Raw genomic sequence first — 18,682 nt, 5'->3', positions numbered from 1 at the left:
GCTGCAGGTTATGCCCAGGCCGACCAAGGGCATGGAGATGCGTTGCTACACAGGCACGCTGGGAGCCCGGAACACCCCAGCAACCACGCTGAGGCCTGGTATATTTTTCCTGCGGCCCGGTACTGGGCCACGGCCCATAGTTTGGGAAACGCTGCCTTAGAGGATTTGATGTCAGCAGGGAAATGTCAGTCCTGGAGCAGAAACTGTACCCAGTGCTTGCTTACACTTAGGACTCCTTTAAGGGGCAGTGAAGTGGCAGCTGAAAGGATGTTTGGCTCATTTGAACTCTTTACAGCTGGCCACTTAGCAGTTATCTCAAACAAGATGAAATATGTCACTGTTCCCACCAGGTATCAGGCCGTCTAGCTCATATAACTCACCTAGTGATAATGCCACCTTTCTGTATTTTTAGTCCGCATTGGTGATTAGAAGTTGACTGGGACTCAGGAGATCTAGGTTCTGTTGCTGACTCTGCCACTGACTCATCATGACCTACTAGTCAAGTCATTTAATTCCTCTTGACCTTACTTGACTCCATTTGCAGAAAGAAAGTGATGATGTTATATTATTAATGTATAAAGGCCCCTCTGCAGCCCTTTTATCCTTCTTTAGCATCAGAGATGGGTGAAACCCAGTTGAAATGGCCCATATTCTCCAAGTTTTACCATGTAGAACTTTGACTTTCAGATGGATTTGATGTGAAACTGTAATTTTGCCTCACAAAGCTTGTAACCTGGGGGCATGTTCCAAATCCACTTTGTGCCACTTAGGCCGTGGTGCAAGGGAGCAGAGACTGTCTGCGTTCCTCACCCTTCGGCATATCCAGTGGCTGCACTTCCCTTCTGAATCCACTGATTGAAGGTACCATGTTAGTCGGGAGTTGGGGCAGAGTTTAGCAAACTCTAGGAGTTGGTAGGTAAGATCCCATGGGGAAACAAATCTAAGGAGAAAAACAGTTCAAGTGAGTTGACAGTTTTGCGGAGAGACACGAGAACAAGCTATCCCTCTTGGTAGGAAAAATAGGAAGTATGGCAAGAAACCACTCTGGCTTAATTAGGAAATTTTCAATTATGTGAAACTTTTTTTTTTTTGTCCCAAAAAAGTGGAAACTAGGTCAAATTACAAAGGATGAATATAAATAACACAAGTATGTAGGGACAAAATTAGAAAGGCAGAGGCACAAAATGAGATTAAACTAGCTAGAGACATAAGGATCTTACGCAAAAAAACCCTGTCCACACTGCTTGTTTTTGTGCAAAACCCCCTTGGGCAAGAATGGCTTGAATAAATTATGCAAATGAAGCACGGCAAAATGTTGAGTGTAACAAGAAAACATTCTTACACATACATTAGAAACAAGCAGAAAACGAAAGATAGGGATGTAAGAGAGTAATCGATTAGTCAACTACCTGATAAGCTTAAGTCCAGTTGACTACATGCATTCTCCACCCTGCTCCCCCCCTACCCCTGCTGCCTCTATACCCGAAGCAGCAAGGGGGGAGCAGGAGCCCCTGCTGGGCGAAGCCAGTGCTGTCTCTGCACCCCCACTCTCCTCCACCTCTATCAGAGGCAGCCAGGGTAGGTGGGGGTAGAGGAGGCTGTTCCGGCAGCAGCATCTGGCTGTGGGGGGTCCCGATCGGAAGTCGGGATCCCTCACTGACAGGGGCTGCTGCCCATGAAGCAGTCCCTGTCTGCAGCAGGTCCCAATTTCCCGCTGGCATCCCCACAGACAGGGGCTGCTACCGTCTGGGCAGGCAGCCCCACTCAGTCCCAGCTTGTCCCTGGCTCCTACTGAATTTTAAATTGCAGAGCCACAGCTTTGGTTCTTGATCCGGCATGAGTAAGGACCAAGCTGGACTGCCTGTGCCCTCCCAGCTCCCACTGAATTTAGGAGCCGGGTGTTGAGGAAGCCCGGCTCAGTCCCTGCTCACGCCAGGCTGGGGACCAAACCCCTCTTTGACTCTGACATTTTAAAACACAGGAGGGGGAGTGGAGGCTGCCCCCGCCTTTTAAATTGCAGAACTGCAATTTAAGCCTTGTGTATATTTAAAATAGTATAGAGCTATACTAGCTTACCTTCCTAGAGCTGACCCAACTTATACTGGCAAAAAAGCCCCTTTGCAGGTATAGCCTGTATCTGTTCTTTGAGCAAAAGGGGACACACCAAACTTCTTTGTCAGTATAACAGTCTCTATGTTAGGGTTTTTGCCACCATAGCTGCGTCAGTTGGGGGGGGGGGAAGGCTTTACCAACATAGCTGTACTGGCAAAACTTGTTTAGATGTAGACTAAGCCTAGCCCCAAGTCCAGGTCTATGCAAAAAAGTTAGGCTGACCGAGCTTGCTGCTCGGTCGTGAAAAATCCGCATTCCTGAGTGACAGAGATAAGCTGACCTTGCCCGCCCCAATGCAGATAGCGCTGGGTCGATACAAGAATTCCATTAACCTAGCTATGGAATCTGAGGGAAGTAGATTAACTTTAGCAATGGGTGAACCCCTCCTGTCATTGTAGTGTCTACATTGAAGCTCTACAACAGTGCTGCAGTGTCTCAAGTGAAGATGGAACTTCTGCCTCCTGGATGAGAGATGTAGCAGAGCCATATCCTCTGTAGATTGGGCACAGGGGGAAGTTTTATAAACTCTGAGCAGGGGCTTTATACCTGAGCTTTTCCTCTTGTGTTTTGTTTTAAATCTTTCTTCTGAAATTACACTCTTGTGTTGGTGATCCATACATCTATTGATTTTGTACAAGTTATTAATGAAAACAGGTTTTGTTAGTTTTGTGTGTGTAATATCTCCTCCTCCCCTCCGACCCCCTTGATTTCAAAAGCACATCACTGATTTTTAGGATTAGGGCAACAGTATGAAAAGCTGTGCATGGTCTATGTCATTACTGCACACTTTACATGAAAGTGAAAAACAACATTAGCACATTGCAGAAATGTTCCTGTGATGACTAACTGCTTTAAAGTAGAGAAGAATCCTTTAGTACCCAGCACAGACAAACACCAAAATTGCAGGTTTGCTGAAGTTTCCAGATTCATGCTCAGTTGGCAACAAATAAAGGGAATTGTGTTCTTTAAAGTAGTTTTTCATTAGGGTTGGGAGGGAACCAAAACCATAAAATAAATACAATTTGACAATGGTAACATTACTAACATTGCAAGATCCTCAAATGATACCAGTCTTCACTATGTTTTGCTTGCTCTTTTGCTGTGGAATAGCATGTTGTCCTGTAGTGATGGATATACAAGATCATATATCTGATCTGGCAAGAATGACTTTTTTTTAAAGCTTTTAATAATTAAATTAGACTAATATTGGCAGAATGTCTCTCAAATTACTGCTCAAGGATGTTTCTTTTTTCTGTATATTCACTGGCACACCTTTATAGCTACTTTTAAAGTATGTATTTTTTAAAAAAATATGGTATTGCTTTTATGTCCAGCAGCACTGCTTAGCTGTGCCCGTGGTAATGGACACTCAGTCTTTTGGATTGTCTTTAAAATTACTCCCCTTGCTCCTCCTGAATTTAGATGTAATAAAATACTGCAAAACTCAACAGCCTAAAATCATCTACTGAACTGCTGAACTGCTATATTAATTTAAAGGACTCCACAGGGTTAGAGATATTTTGATATTCTTTTGTTCATCTGCTGAGCAGACCAGTGTGGATTAATATATAGGAATTTGTAGTGAAGTTTCCTCATAACACTAAAATGTAAAAATTCTAACTGGCTAACAGCCCAAGACTGCAAGAGGCCTTCAGAGGGGTTTCTTATATAGAATTTGAAATATACTAAAGCCTCCTCTGTGCGAAATGGACACTTGAAGAGTTTGCTATCAGTGGTCCATTGTTAATTAGCTGATACTAGGAGGCAAGTAAAGAGTCACAGAGGAACACATGTCACATGGTAACAATCAGTAACACTTTTGGTGAAATTTACAGCAGCTATTTCTTCTGAATGATTGAGGACGTGGCATCCATGCTTTGTTGGCTTCTGGGGCTAGAAGGAAGTGGCAGATGTTTCATCATCATTGTTGCAAAAATTGTAAATGTAATAACCTGTGATTAAATGTAGAGGAATGTAGAATTAGAAAGAGGATCAAATTCATCTATTGGGCCTTCTAAAAAAACATTACTGTAGGCACATCAATTAAAAGGAGGTTTGTATGACCATGGTCTCCAAAAGGTCTGGAAAGAAGAGAAAAAAGTTACTCTTTGTTTCTTTGCGGACCACTAAGTAAAACCTGGAGTCTGAGTCTCCCTCAGGGACAAGAGATGCCATTGTTTCTGGTATTTTACAGATGTGTAATGAGTGTCTCAGTTTACAATCTAAATAGATAAGATGGAGAAAGGGAGTCAAGTTATCCTCATCTTACAAATTGGGAACTGATGTACAGGGAGATCACGGCCCCAATTCCAAGTGTATCCAAGAGGACAGACTCTCGAGCCCCCTCTTTGGACTTGAGTGGGGTTCTCTGCAGGATTGGGGTCTGTATAACCTGTCTATGGTCATACATTCAGGGCCTCCATCAGAATTGAACCCAGATCTGTTGAATCCTAACCCAGAGTGTAAACCATGAGAGCATATGTATCCATGCCACCATTTCAACCAGCACATGTTCTCTGTTGATACAGAAGTAATTTTTCTGGGCTGATACAGGTGCACCAGTAAAGGTGTAGGATTCCTAGTATCCTCTGTTCATTTCATCTGACTTCTCCAACAGAGATTCCATTTACAGTTCATCTTCTCTTTGCCGGACCAGCAAAGCATTGGGAGGCTCAGGGAAAGAGAGCAGTCAACGGGAGTAGAGGGAAACCTTCCCATAGTTGGGACCCTCCTTCTAGATGTTGGGGTATCCTCTCGCACTGAGGTTACCTCTCCGGGGGAGGGAACTCCAGTTAGTAGGAAAAGGCAGGTGGTGATAATGGGAGATTCGATCACTAGAAATGTAGATAGCTGGGTTTGCGATGACCGGGAGAACCGTATGGTGACTTGCCTGCCTGGTGCAAAGGTTGTGGATCTCTCGAGGCATCTAGATAGACTTATGTGTAGTACTGGGGAGGAACCGGTGGTTGTGTTACATGTAGGCATCAATGACATAGGGAAGGGTAGCAAAGACATCCTGGAGGCCAAATTTAGACTGCTAGGAAAGAGCCTGAAATCCAGGACCTCTCTGGTGGCATTCTCAGAAATGCTTCCAGTTCCACGCACAGGGTCATGTAGGCAGGCAGAGCTTCAGAGTCTCAATGCATGGATGAGACGATGGTGTAGGGAGGAGGGGTTTAGCTTTATAAGGAACTGGGGAAACTTCTGGGATAGGGGGAACCTATACAGGAAGGATGGGCTCCACCTAAACCAAAGTGGACCCAGACTGCTGGCACTTAACATTAAAAAGGTCGCAGAGCAGTTTTTAAACTAGAAGATGGGGGAAAGCCGATTGGTGCAGAGGAGCATGTGGATCGGACAGAGACGTCTCTTAGAGGAGAGTCTATTGATAGAGGGTCTCTAGGTTTTAGTCAGGAGGAGAGGATGGAAGAGGATAAAGTATGGGCTAGCTGAGATGAAAAACATTCACATAAAGAATCTGACAAATAAGAAAAGGGCAGATAAATAAACAGTGACGAGTTTTTAAAGTGTTTGTACACAAATACTAGAAGTCTAAAAAATAAGATGGGTGAACTAGAGTGCCTCGTGTTAAATGAGGATACTGATATAATAGGCATCACCAGGGCTTGACAAACGGCGGCGAAATCTTCTCGCCAGCCCTGCACTGCTCATGCGCAAGACCCGAATTGTGCATGCGCACGCCGCCGGTGAACGGGACGACTGGCTGAAATCTACTCGCCACGGGCGAGTAGATTCAATGATTTGTCGAGCCCTGGGCATCACAGAAACCTGGTGGAGTGAGGACAAACATAGAATCGTAGAATACTAGGACTGGAAGGGACCTCGAGAGGTCATCGAGTCCAGTCCCCTGCCCTCATGGCAGGACCAAATACTATCTAGACCATCCCTGATAGACATTTATCTAACCTACTCTTAAATATCTCCACAGATGGAGATTCCACAATCTCCCTGGGCAATTTATTCCAGTGTTTGACTACCCTGACAGGAACTTTTTCCTAATGTCCAACCTAAACCTCCCTTGCTGCAGTTGAAGCCCATTGCTTCTTGTTCTATCCCCAGAGGCCAAGATGAACAAGTTTTCTCTCTCCTCCTTATGACACCCTTTTAGATATCTGAAAACTGCTACCATGGGACACAATCATTCCGGAGAGCAAAATATATTGGAAGGACAGAACAGGTTGTGCGGGTGGGGGAGTGGCACTATACGTGAAAGAAAATTTAGAATCAAATGAAGTAAAAATTTAAATCAATCAACATGTTCCATAGAATCACTATGAATAGTAAAAGCGACGAGGAGTCCTGTGGCACCTTATAGACTAACTGAAGTGTAGGAGCATAAGCTTTCGTGGGCAAAGACCCACTTCGTCAGATGCATGTAGTGGAAATTTCCAGAGGCAGGAATAAATATGCAGGCCAGGATCAGGCTGGAGATGACGAGGTGGATCCAATCAAGGAGGATGAGGCCCACTTCTAGCAGCTGATCTGGAGGTGTGAATTCCAAGAGACAAAATTTCTTGATACCTTAAATGACTGCTTGTTGGAGCAGCTGGTACAGGAACCCACAAGAGGAGAGCAAATTCTCGATTTAGTCCTGAGTGGCGCGCAGGATCTGGTCCAAGAGGGTAACTATAACAGGACCACTTGGAAATAATGACCATAATATAATAACATTTAACACTCCTGTGGTGGGAAGAACACCTCAGCAGCCCAACACTATGGCATTTAATTTCAAAAAGAAGAACTGTGCAAAAATGAGGAGGTTAAACAGAAATTAAACGGTACAGTGACTAAAGTAAAATCCCTGCAAGCTGCATGGACACTTTTCAAAGACACCATAATAGAGGCCCAACTTAAATGTATACCCCAAATTAAAAAACATAGTAGAAGAACTAAAAAAGAGCCACCATGGCTTAACAATCACGTAAAAGAAGCAGAAACAAAAAACAGGAGCAGAGAGAGATAAAAAGACATCTTTTAAAAAGTGGAAGTCAGATCCTAGTGAGGTAAATAGAAAGGAGCATAAACACTGTCAAATTGCGTATAAAAATGTAATAAGAAAAGCCAAAAAGAAGTTCGAAGAACAGCTAGCCAAAAACTCAAAAGGTGGTATAAAATGTTTAAGTACATCAGAAGCAGGAAGCCTGCCAAACAACCAGTGTGGTCCCTGGACGTTTGGGATACAAAAGGAGCACTTGAAGATGAAGTCATTGTGGAGAAACTAAATGAATTATTTGCGTCAGTCTTGACGGCTGAGGATGTTAGGGAGATTCCCAAACCTGACCTGACCTTTGTAGGTGACAAAGTTGAGGACTTGTCAAAGATTGAAGTGTCATTAGAGGAGGTTTTGGAACAAACTGATAAATTTAACAGTAACAAGTCACCAGGACCGGATGGCATTCACACAAGAGTTCTGAAAGAGCTCAAATGTGAAATTGCGGAACTATTAACTATGGTTTGTAACCTATCCTTTAAATCAACTTCTGTACCCAGTGACTGGAAGATAGCTAACGTAACGCCAATATTTAAAAAGGGCTCTAGAGGTGATCCCGGCAATTACAGACCAGTAAATTAAGTTGTCATAGGATAAGAGGGAAGATCCTTTCATGGACGGAAAACTGGTTAAAAGACAGGAAACAAAGGGTAGGAATAAATGGTAAATTTTCAGAATAGATAGGGTAACTAGTGGTGTTCCTCAAGGGTCAGTCTTAGGACCAATCCTATTCAACTTATTAATAAATGATCTGGAGAAAGGGGTAAACAGTGAGGTGGCAAAGTTTGCAGATGATACTAAACTACTCAAGGTAGTTAAGACCAAAGCAGACTGTGAGGAACTTCAAAAAGATCTCACCAAACTAAGTGATTGGGCAACAAAATGGTAAATAAAATTGTGTGGATAAATGTAAAGTAATGCACATCGGAAAAAATAATCCCAACTATACATCTAATATGATGGGGGCTAATTTAGCTACAACTAATCAGGAAAGAGATCTTGGAGTCCTCATGGATAGTTCTCTGAAGACGTCCACGCAGTGTGCAGCGGCAGTCAAAAAAGCAAACAGGATGTTAGGAATCATTAAAAAAGGGATAGAGAATAAGGTGGAGAATATCTTATTGCCCTTGTATAAATCCAGGGTACGCCCACATCTTGAATACTGCGTACAGATGTGATCTCATCTCAAAAAAGATATACTGGCATTAGAAGAGGTTCAGAGAAGGGCAACTAAAATGATTAGGGGTTTGAAACGGGTCCCATACGAGGAGAGATTAAAGAGACTGGGACTTTTCAGCTTGGAAAAGAGGAGACTAAGGGGGATATGATAGAGGTCTATAAAATCATGAGTGGTGTGGAGAAAGTGAATAAGGAAAAGTTATTTACTTGTTCCCATAATATAAGAACTAGGGGCCACCAAATTAATAGGCAGCAGGTTTAAAACAAATAAAAGGAAGTTCTTCTTCACACAGCACATAGTCAATCTGTGGAACTCCTTGCCCGAGGAGGTTGTGAAGGCTAGGACTATAACAGGGTTTAAAAGAGAACTAGATAAATTCATGGAGGTTAAGTCCATTAATGGCTGTTAGTCAGTATGGGTAAGGAATGGTGTCCCTAGCCTGTTTGTCAGAGGGTGGAGATGGATGGCAGGAGAGAGATCACTTGATCATTACCTGTTCGATTCACTCCCTCTGGGACACCTGGCATTGGCCACTGTTGGCAGAAAGGGTACTAGGCTGGATGGACCTTTGGTCTGACCCAATATGGCTGTTCTTATGTTCTTATCTTCAGTGTTTTTCCGACTTAACATCATAACAGCCCTGCGGTGTAGGTAAATCACATTATCCTTGTTTTCCATGTAGATAAGAGGTTTTGTCTTGTTCAAGGCTTCAGACAGGTGTTTGGAATCAAAGTCAGTCTTAGATTAAGGAGTTGTTCACTGCCAGCCCTGTGCTCAGCCTACTAGACTATGCTACCTCTTGTATTATCCCTGGGCCCTGTTTTTTCCCACTGAACTGGGTTTGGGGATGTTTCACCTCTCTTCACGAATTTGCCATGGAAGCTATTGCAGTTGTCTGCTGCATGTGCTCAGGAAGTGAAGCTTAAAATGGAAGACACACCACAGGGCATCCAGATGCTACCCAACATTGTTTGATTTCTCAGGTCAGATTAAAATTTCACTCAGTATTGTGCCCTCTGTTGTGGTAGGATATATCAATGCATTTATCTTTCTGTTTTATGCTTTTTTTATGGAGGGATGGACATTACCTGTTTTATCCAGAGGTGGGGCATATTAAGAGTGTATTCTCTAGGCCAAAATAGTAGATCTGGCCAATCCAGATTAAAAGCTAGTTTTAGGAGCGTTGATATCTTTAAAGACCAAGCACCGAGTGTGTGTAAACCTCAGGTTTACATGCTGCCATCATTAGATTTCTCCATATCTGAAGTGAAAGCCTTAACACTGGTGAATAAACCAGTGTCAAATAAAACCATGTCATTGCAATGTGTGCACATCACAGAACACCTTTCTTCTCATAGACATTTGTATCTGTACATGTACATACTCCAAGATTCAAGGTAGCTCCCTATTTGGGATAGCATTTACACCTGCGTGTAAGTGCCTTCTTTAGTCAAGCCACCTAATATGTATACACATATGCAGAGCAAGTAACACAAATATAAGAGATTAAAGAGATCACTAAAACATGCAGGAGGCTGGAAATAATGACAACAGCTTTCATCAGGAAAACCAATTACCCACTGCATGCATGCACAGCGTCTCATCTCCTACAGAACAAGCAGAACTACTTATTCCAGAGATGCTTTTACCGTAATCTGACTTTCACAGAAATAAGAAGCCGGCGCTGCTTCTAAATGGTTTATTTTTCTAGCTCTCCAGAGATGGATCAATTGTCAGAAACATGCCTTGTTGTACAGAGGAAGAAAAAACAGCACATAATTACGCACAATGACCATCTGCTGGAGAATGCTGAGTAATAGGATATAATGAAAATTCTGCCCTGGCCCACGGATGTGCTGTTGCTTTTCATGCTGACCACTGTCTGGAATGCAGCTCTGCCAAAAACACAGCTTTAACCAGAAGAATGGCTGAACAACCCTATAACCAGTAAGCCCTCAAAACTACATTTGAATATTATCAACATAGTTAACTTGCTAGGGTTCTGTCTCACTCTGACACATTCCAGGGAAGAAATGTACATTTTACTGGAACACAGAACAGCAGCCCTTCCCAGTTTATGTAATAAATGTGGATCACAGATTTTTTTTTAAATGAACTGGAAGATATAACCTCATATCAGAGACGTCACAAACATTAATCAGACTTATCAACACTCCTGCCACATATTTTCCTGTCATCAGTCTCATTTAATAAATGATACACTGAGGCAGAGGGTAAGTAACTTCCCAGCACAACAGTCATTGGATGTCTGAGGATGGAAACAGTTCGCTTCCAGTTTTCTGCCCTAATGGCTAGACCTTGTTGCAATACAATTAATAGCAGTTTTCAGACAAAGAAGGAACTAGTGAAAAGAATGATGAATAATTATTATTCACACTATAATTCTTTCATGTTTAAATAATACTTTCATCTTCAGAATGGTTTACGAATATTAACCTTCAAATTTCTGTACCACCGTGATGTAAACAGTACTGTAATGATGACAAATCTGTATATAGCGATTGACTTCCCAAAGGATTCTAAAGCCTGTGATTTCCCCAGCATAATAGTAACACGCACCATGGTGGTACAACGTAAGATTATTGGAGTACTTTTGCAGTTTTTTACCTTACTTGCCTGCCTTCAATTCCACTCTATTCCACTTTTAAGTGCTGTGTTTATGTATACTGAATTCAGGAGACAGGCTTCTTTGAAATTAGGTTAGAAGTGGTTTGTCAAAGAGATGGTTTGCAGCTATGTGACTATAATCTGTCTGGGGAGCCCAGAGGGTAGCCACACGATTGACCCTGCCCTTAGCTGAAACATGAGGCTAGAAAACAGAACAGCAGCAGGCTTTCTATTGACTGGTTCTTCCATAGAGCTTTTCATTGCAAAAGATGCTTGGCAGTAGCTTTCCAGCACAATGAACCAGCAGTGGGGGTGTGGATGTTTTTGCCAAAGTTGATACAGCAGATATAGACTTTGACCTTAATGGCTATGCCTAGTTTGTGATCTTGTGCAACAACCTAGCACCTGGGAAAAAGAAATGGAACTCATCTTACCTAGTTGAAATGGATGAAAGACTGAGACAGCCTTGCTGGAGTCTAGATATTTCAAACCTCTGACTTGATGTAGTAACCCACCCCTTCCAGTGAGATCCAATTGCTGAAATAGCAAGCAATTTCTGCTCATCCACTAGCTAGCAAATAAACATTAGGGATGTAACATCTCATTTAATTGGCTAACTGATTAAAGGGAGTGGGGTGGGGGACAGGCTGGATCACCTGGCCTCCCCCACCTCCAGGCAGCAGTGCAGACAAGGCCTGCTCTGGACGACTAAAGCAGCCCCTGTCTAAGGCAGGTGGGCAGCAGCTCCAGCCCCCACTGTTTAACCATTTAGGTTGAGGCTTACCAGTTAACTAGTTAGCCAGTTAAACATTCGCATCCTTAATATACACATGCAAATGAAATGTGTGTCTGGCTCCTGAACAGCTGGCCATGTGGGCAGGGTTTTTTGGATCCTATTGTACTGATAACAGGCCTAAGAGAGAACCGAGAGGTAAATGGTGAAAGATGTTATAGGCAGAGATGTCCAGTGGTTCAGGTATTAGCCTTGGATTTGAGAGACTTTTCCATGGACTGCCTGTGACTCCTTTGGCAAATCGTTCAGGGCTGGATGTTTGAAGGTGTTGCCCAGGTCTGAGAGACTTTTTTGAAAATGGAATTTAGCTGTCTGAGTTACTTAGGCTGCGCAGAGCCATGTATACCTTTTAAAAATCTGGGCCATAGCTCTTCTGTGCTTCAATAAAATGGGGATAGTAGCACAGGAGTGTTGTGAGGATAAATGCAATAAAGATTGTGAGGCACCCAATGCTAGGTGATGGGGCCTGTATAAGCACCATAGAGTGTTACTGAGTGTGTCCTGCAATGTGATGGATGCAGAGACATAAGTGCTGGAACTCGGGGTGCTGAGGGTGCTGCCAGACGCCTTGGCACGAAAGTAGTAATAGCAAGCCAAATACATGGTTTCTGCCTTCAGCAGTCCTACTGTAAAAATTGTTCCGGCACCACTGTGCAGGGGCAATGGTGCATCTCCACTCATTCCACTGCAGGATCAAAGACTGGATGTACAGAGAGGTGACAGTTTTCCAATGGCATCTTGAATAATGGAATGAAACAACTTCATGTTATACAGATGGAGGCAACACAGCAGACTGAAATGAAGCTGTCCAAGGTTTGTTAGCAAGTCACCCTCAAAGTGCATTGCACGCCTCCCACAATTACAGGAACTGTTTACAACAAGTTGCTTTCCTCAAACCAGACTCTGAGACTTTAACAGCCTTTGCTAAATAGGCTCTTCTGTCTTGCTGTATTTGATTGGGTCTTGAAAGACTAAACATAGCAGGGTTCCTTAGCAGTCAGAAAATTTAACAATTATGAAGGACAACACAAAACAACAACAAAGTGTATGGATGTGAGGCCTGGTAATTGTCAGGGTCTCTGATCCCGTACATTCATACTGTGTTCTGTAATCATCTGTCATTTCAGGATCTCTGCATATTGGGCTTCACAAGTACAGACTAAAAATTAAACAAACAGTGACTGTTCTATAAATATTTAGTCCCCACTGTTTAGGAAGTGTTCAGAGCAGGAGACAAAATAAATTAAAGTTCATGACTGTCTGAGCAAGCTATTGTAGGATGGCATTGTCCCTCTTTGGCATCAGCTGGTGGGATGGGATGGTATGTGGATTTTCTGCATATACTTTTTTTAAGAGGGGTCAGTATTCAGACATCTTTTGCATAGAATTAAGATTACACTTTTCCAAGATCCATGACTTCTTATACTGTGTGTCCAAAAATACACTGATCGATGGAGTAATGAGCCTCTATCTTGCTAATCATGTACAAGAAGCCACTAAAGACACTATACATACCAGACAGCAGTTTAACTATTAATTTATATCTTGCTATATATAAAAAAGTTTTTCCTACGGTATAACAGTGTGATGTCGCTGCACACTCCTATGGCCTCCCTGCCCCAGACACTGTTCAGGAACAGGCAAAATGCCTGGCAGCCTGGCCTCGGCAGATTCCGCCTCCCGAAAGGCTGCGGACAGAGCTGAACCGGTAGCCAGATGGCCTGAGGCGCTGCACAGGAACAGGCCTATAGGGGAAGTGGCATAGGGCCTGGTGGCTAAGGGGAGGTGCTGGCTGCGCATCAGGCCGGCCCTGGTGGCTCCCTGCTCAGAGGAAGCAACCATTACACCATATCCCCTTCTGGGGCACGAGGTGGACTGGACTGAGCTTTGGCTTTCTGCCTAGTGATGGGGGGCTCGCAAGGCCGTGCCCCTCCCAGGCTGGTGCTCTCAGCCCCTTGGCCCAGGGGTCTGCTTCAGCGGGTGCAAGGCCTGGAACATGGCCCACTCGCACTGGGAAAGGAGGCAGGCTTCATGCCTCCAACTATCCTAGTGGAACCCGTCACTGAGTCCGCCAACCCCTGAGGCATCACCGAGGGGAGGCCCAGCAGCATGCAGAGCAGCTGCAAACATGGCTGAGTGGAGGCGGGCTAGCTGCAGGTGGGAGGGGGGGCTCCTGCCTCTGCATGGTGGTGCCTGGAGCCCCCCCCCCCCCACTGTATGGCTCCCTGGCCCTCTTTTCATCCTCCTTGTGTGTCCTCAGCCATTCTTCTGCCTCCTCACAGACTCTCGTCTGCCCTTCTCAGTCTGGCATCCCTAAGGAACCTCCTCTCTCTGACCGTCCCGCCAGCCTCTTTCTCTGCCTCCTTTCCGTTGCCTCTGCCCACAGACATCCCCCTTTCCCATTTCACAGCACCCCAACAATGCCCCCATTGCTGCCCCTCCTTTCCAGGCAGCTGCCCAGATCCGGTTGTCTCAGCACCTAGCTCTCCGCCCCCCAAAATTCCTGCATATGGACCTGCTGCTGTTTCTTTGCTGGTTATGTTGCCTGCTCGTGGGAGGGGGCAGGGTGTAGGTAGGGAGGGAGGAAAGGGGATAAGGGTGTATGTGGGGATGGGCAGTGCAGTAAGGGGAGATGATGGGGCGGAGGGAGAGGGATATAGGAATGGAGGCAGGGGGATGGGCAGTGTGGGGTAGGGAGGGGATTAGGAAGAATGGGTGGGTGCAGGAATGTAGGCAGGAAAATGGGAGTGTAGGGATGGAGGTGGGGCTAGAGATGTAAGGATGGGCGTGGGCTGTGGGCCACAGACTGTTCTATTGGTGGGTGGGGCGGGAAGGGTGTGGCTGTGGTGGGGACTGGCTGGCGATTGAAGGACACGAGTGGGCTGGGTGGAATGGGCTGAGAGCATTTGGATAGAGGGGCCCATCCAAGAGTGTGGTAGAGCAAGAGTGGAGAAAGGTGCAAGTGGCTTGGGGCCATGGAAAGTGCAAGATTAACAGGCTTTGTGGCTGCGAAAGCAGCCTGCAAGAAGGGGGAGGGGGAATTGGTGAAGAGCAAGGGGTATAGCCTCCTAGTTTAACTAAAATTGAATCATTACCATGGCAACAGGTGTGAAGTTTTGTGCCTAAGCGGGTAAGTGTATGTATGCATTTCGAAAGGCTAACCTATACTAGGCGTGTAAAGTCCCATTTACTTAGTTAACTGCTTAAATGTTATGTTAAACTGATTAGCCGATTAAACGGGAGCAGGTGGAGGCTTGCTGTGGCTGGGCTGGAGCGCCACCCTACCTGTGGCAGGCCCTGTGGGGCTGCAGCAGCCCCTGCCTGCAGCAGATGGGTGGCTGCTAGAGCCCCCAACAGGTAACCAGTTAACCATTCATGTCTTTAACCTGGACCAGTTTGAAGCGGTGTTTCTCTGGATTTCCAGGGTATCAAAATATGGGTAACCACATTTCCCAAAGGAAAAATGGGGCATTGTGTGGGGCTGGCTGGAGCCACTTGCACAAGTCCTTTCCCCTCCTTAAGTTTCCCTCCCCAACCCCTCCCTTATAGGGGGCTGTTGGTTGCTGGCCCAAACCTTGCCTCCCGCATGTGCAGGGCTCTCATTGGAACCCAGCCTGCTCCCCATGCAGTGGGGTAGCGTTACTCATTGCTTGAGCTCTGCTCCAGTGGTAAAGTGCAGGTTAAGAGGAAGGAGGAGCCAGTGGTCACACCACTAGCCTGGGATTTCAGAGAATGGAGTATCTGTGATCTGCTGTGCTGCAGCTTTGTGATCTTGGGCAAATCACTTAGCCTCTCTTTGCCCCTGTAGCATGGGGATAAGAACATTTCCTTACCTCACAGGGCTCTTGGGAGGAGAAACGTGGAAGACTGTGAGGCGCTCAGGTACTGCGGCAGCAAGAGTCATGGAAGTACCTATGAGAGATCCAAATGCTTTATCTGAGCAGTGACTTTCTCCACACGCTGGCTCTGGGCCACTGATTGCAGAGAGACTGTTCAAACTTTACTGTAGAGCAGGGGTGGGAAACCTTAGGCCTAGGGGCCTGATGTGGCCCTTGGCTTGTCTGGATCTGGCTCCTGAGGCTCATGGGGGTGGGGAGGCTAACTTTGGAAAGCCCCACTATGGGGCTGCAGCGCACAAATTCTACAAGGCTGCTCCCCCCCCCCCCCCCCCCCCTGCCCCCAAGGCTGTGGTGTGCATGTGGAGTGTCTTCCTCCTTCTCAGTCTGGGGCTGAGAGTTTTTTCCCTCACTTTTGTGCAGTCCCTGACTGACTCTTCTGTGGGTCAGCAGCCCCTGACCCAAAAAAGCTTCCCCACCTCTGCTGTGGAGTAAGGCTCTGCTCACCTTTCTTCCTCCTGCCCTTTAAAAACAGTTCCTTAAATATACCGTTTCTTGTCCTCTCAGGCTGCCTCTCTCTGGAGACTGCTCACTTGCCTGCTCTTCCCTCTCCCCCTGGCTATGTGCCCTGGATGTCTGCTCTCCCCCCATCCTGGTAATGTCCGTGTCCTTGCTTGAATGCTTTGGCCATCGACCCATAGCCTGAAACATGTGATTTGATTACTCTTTATCTTAACTTGCATAACTTAACAAAATTGTTTTGATCTTGCCTAGTTGCTAGAGAAGAAGCGGCTCTGTAACCAAATATTTAGAATGCCTTGGAAAGCATTTTCTGTCAGCTTGTATTATTTTGCTCAGGGCTGTCTCAGCCTGTAGAATTTGCTGCTGTGTTCTGAGTATGTCCAGCTGAATAACAAAGGTTTCTGAAGTGCAGTGTGTTGCTTATTGCTCCACGGATGTGAAGGAAAGATTGATGGATCATGGCAGAAAAGCAAATATGGTGGAAAATGAGTAAGAAAAGGATAAATGCCTTGGTTGCCCACTGAATGAAATCACTTCTGGAGCACAAAAGAGTTTTTTCTTGTTTTGATTTGGGCACAGTGGCAGGTTTGAAATTTTTTCCCCTTTAAGTGCTTTCTTTTAATGCCATTTATTAGACTAGCTCCTAGTTCTTAGAGCGCTTTTCATCAATAGACTTCAAAGAACTATACAAAGGAGGTCGGTATCAATATCCCTGTTTTGCAGATGTTAAAACTGAGGCACAGATTGGGGAAATGTAAAAGTCACCCAAAAGACCTGTGGCAGAACTTGGAAGAGAACCCAGGTCCCCTGGATCTTAATGCATTACTCTGTATATTTCACATCTGTTTAGCACCTTTCAATCAAAGTATTTCATAAGTAGACTTTGCAGATCACTGTTAAAATGCAACTGTCTCTGGTGTGGAACTCAGCCAACCAACATAAACAACTTGGTCTTCAACAGAGGGCACTCTCCCTATTTACTATAAAAAAGAGAAATTTTGGAAGAGAATAAATGTACAAAATAGCATTTGGCCTGAATACTTAAATAAATGCCACGACTATTTTAGTCAGCACGACTGTTCGGGATGTTGCTGGAGCAGCTGTCTGTGCAGCGTGGACCCTTGGCACTAGCTAATGAACTGTTTCAATAGTGATTCAGTACCACCTGATGAATCATCGTCCATACTACTTCCTGCAGAATCCCCACAAAATGGGAAAAGATGACCCAGGCCAATATTTAAAATGTATTCCTTTACAAAAACTCAATCTAGAATTGGATTTAGATCTAAAGACAACATGAGTTTTGTGATGTAATCCCAAATTAGATCTCCCCATTCATTTTGGTTTTTGTTGTTGTTTTGATTTTGTTTCAGATCTTGTTTTTACTCCTTAAAGTGATGCACAGACAACCATGAGGAATATAGTATTATAACTCGGGTCTGAGGCAGCTGTCCAAAGGATATATTAGGATACAGTTGGCCTTTGAAAAGAAGGGTTTCTGTCTCCCAAGTTGTCAGTCGTACTGGCTCCTGGAACTTTTCCTTCCAAATGGTTACTTTAAACCTCAGAGGAAATGTTTGTGTTGTTCAAAGCCGTAATTAATAGTTTTTACAGTTCTTTGCATAATGCCATGCAATAAGTGAAACCAGCCTGTCGGTGTGTTATAATGAGTGAATCATCAGATGTTGTATAACAAGAATGTAACTGGTTATGTGTATTTATGTATCATCTTTTGTAGAGCTGTGAGATTTCTTTTCTCTCAAATAATCCTGAGCGCAAAAAGCTGGTCAGAGACAGACGAGCAATTAGCTAATAGTTGTTTTACATCAGCTCAGTGAAAAACTTAAGGCGCTGAATTGCAATGTAATAAGTCACTTGAAATAAGGTGCAATGGGTTATACTAACACTTGGTCCCATGTACTTTAAACTGAAGGTGCTACATGGGTCAATAATCCCCTTTTGGTTTCTTACCAACTACTAATCTAGTTACAATGTGTGTGGGGGGGAAGGGTATAACTGTACATCATGTATGTACATAAATGAGATTAACAGTTATTAATTAAAGATAGACTCACAGTAGATCCCTGGTTCTGAAACACCCTCAGGCTTTTAGAGGAATTCGATTCTGTAGCTGAACTTTGTGGCTTCAGCTCCTCTCTAATCATAAGAGACATTTAAGTGCTGGCTGTTTCAGAATCTCTCGTGTTTGGCATAATGTGTCTCCCTTAGTCCCTTCAGCTGCGATTAAGAGGCGATTGTCCAGTTAGTGCAGACAGATCTAAAAGGGTGCTTGACACCCCAGTTGGTCACCAGTGGTGAAATCGGAAGAACCAGAACCAGCAAAGAGAAGATGAATACAGATTTATTTTGCTGGAATTGGAAATACCCCCTTCTACTTCTCTCTCCCCCCCCTCCCCCGACCTCAATCGGAAAAGCCCTTGAATTGTGCATTTTGTGCAGTGGCTCACATCTCACATTCCTGTGTTTGGAGGCTGGGAGGTATGTAGAGATTATTTGCCCTGCCCTGCCCTTGCCCATTTATCCCACCAATACTTTTCAAGACAGATTTGTCCTTTTTCTGGTTCACTGAGTGCTGCTGG

The 18,682-nt window shown here is 44.6% G+C and overlaps 1 protein-coding gene and 1 long non-coding RNA gene across 11 annotated transcripts in view; one reads left to right on the top strand and one right to left on the bottom strand.

The window, feature by feature from the left end:
* The window catches only part of LOC149525238 (uncharacterized), a 242,928-nt gene that overhangs the window by 79,598 nt on the left and 144,648 nt on the right, over window positions 1–18,682 (top strand). The gene's annotated exons all lie outside the window — the stretch shown is intronic.
* On the bottom strand, window positions 815–16,199 carry LOC142826935 (uncharacterized). The gene is made up of 3 exons (XR_012901216.2): window positions 16,068–16,199; window positions 15,558–15,636; window positions 815–940 (listed from the first exon to the last, which is right to left on the bottom strand). It is a non-coding gene; the product is annotated as an uncharacterized LOC142826935 (long non-coding RNA).

This window comes from Pelodiscus sinensis, chromosome 2, assembly GCF_052426305.1.
Source record: "Pelodiscus sinensis isolate ZL-2025 chromosome 2, ASM5242630v1, whole genome shotgun sequence".
NCBI classification, from domain to species: domain Eukaryota; kingdom Metazoa; phylum Chordata; order Testudines; family Trionychidae; genus Pelodiscus; species Pelodiscus sinensis.
This window is presented reverse-complemented; position numbering and strand designations above follow the sequence as displayed.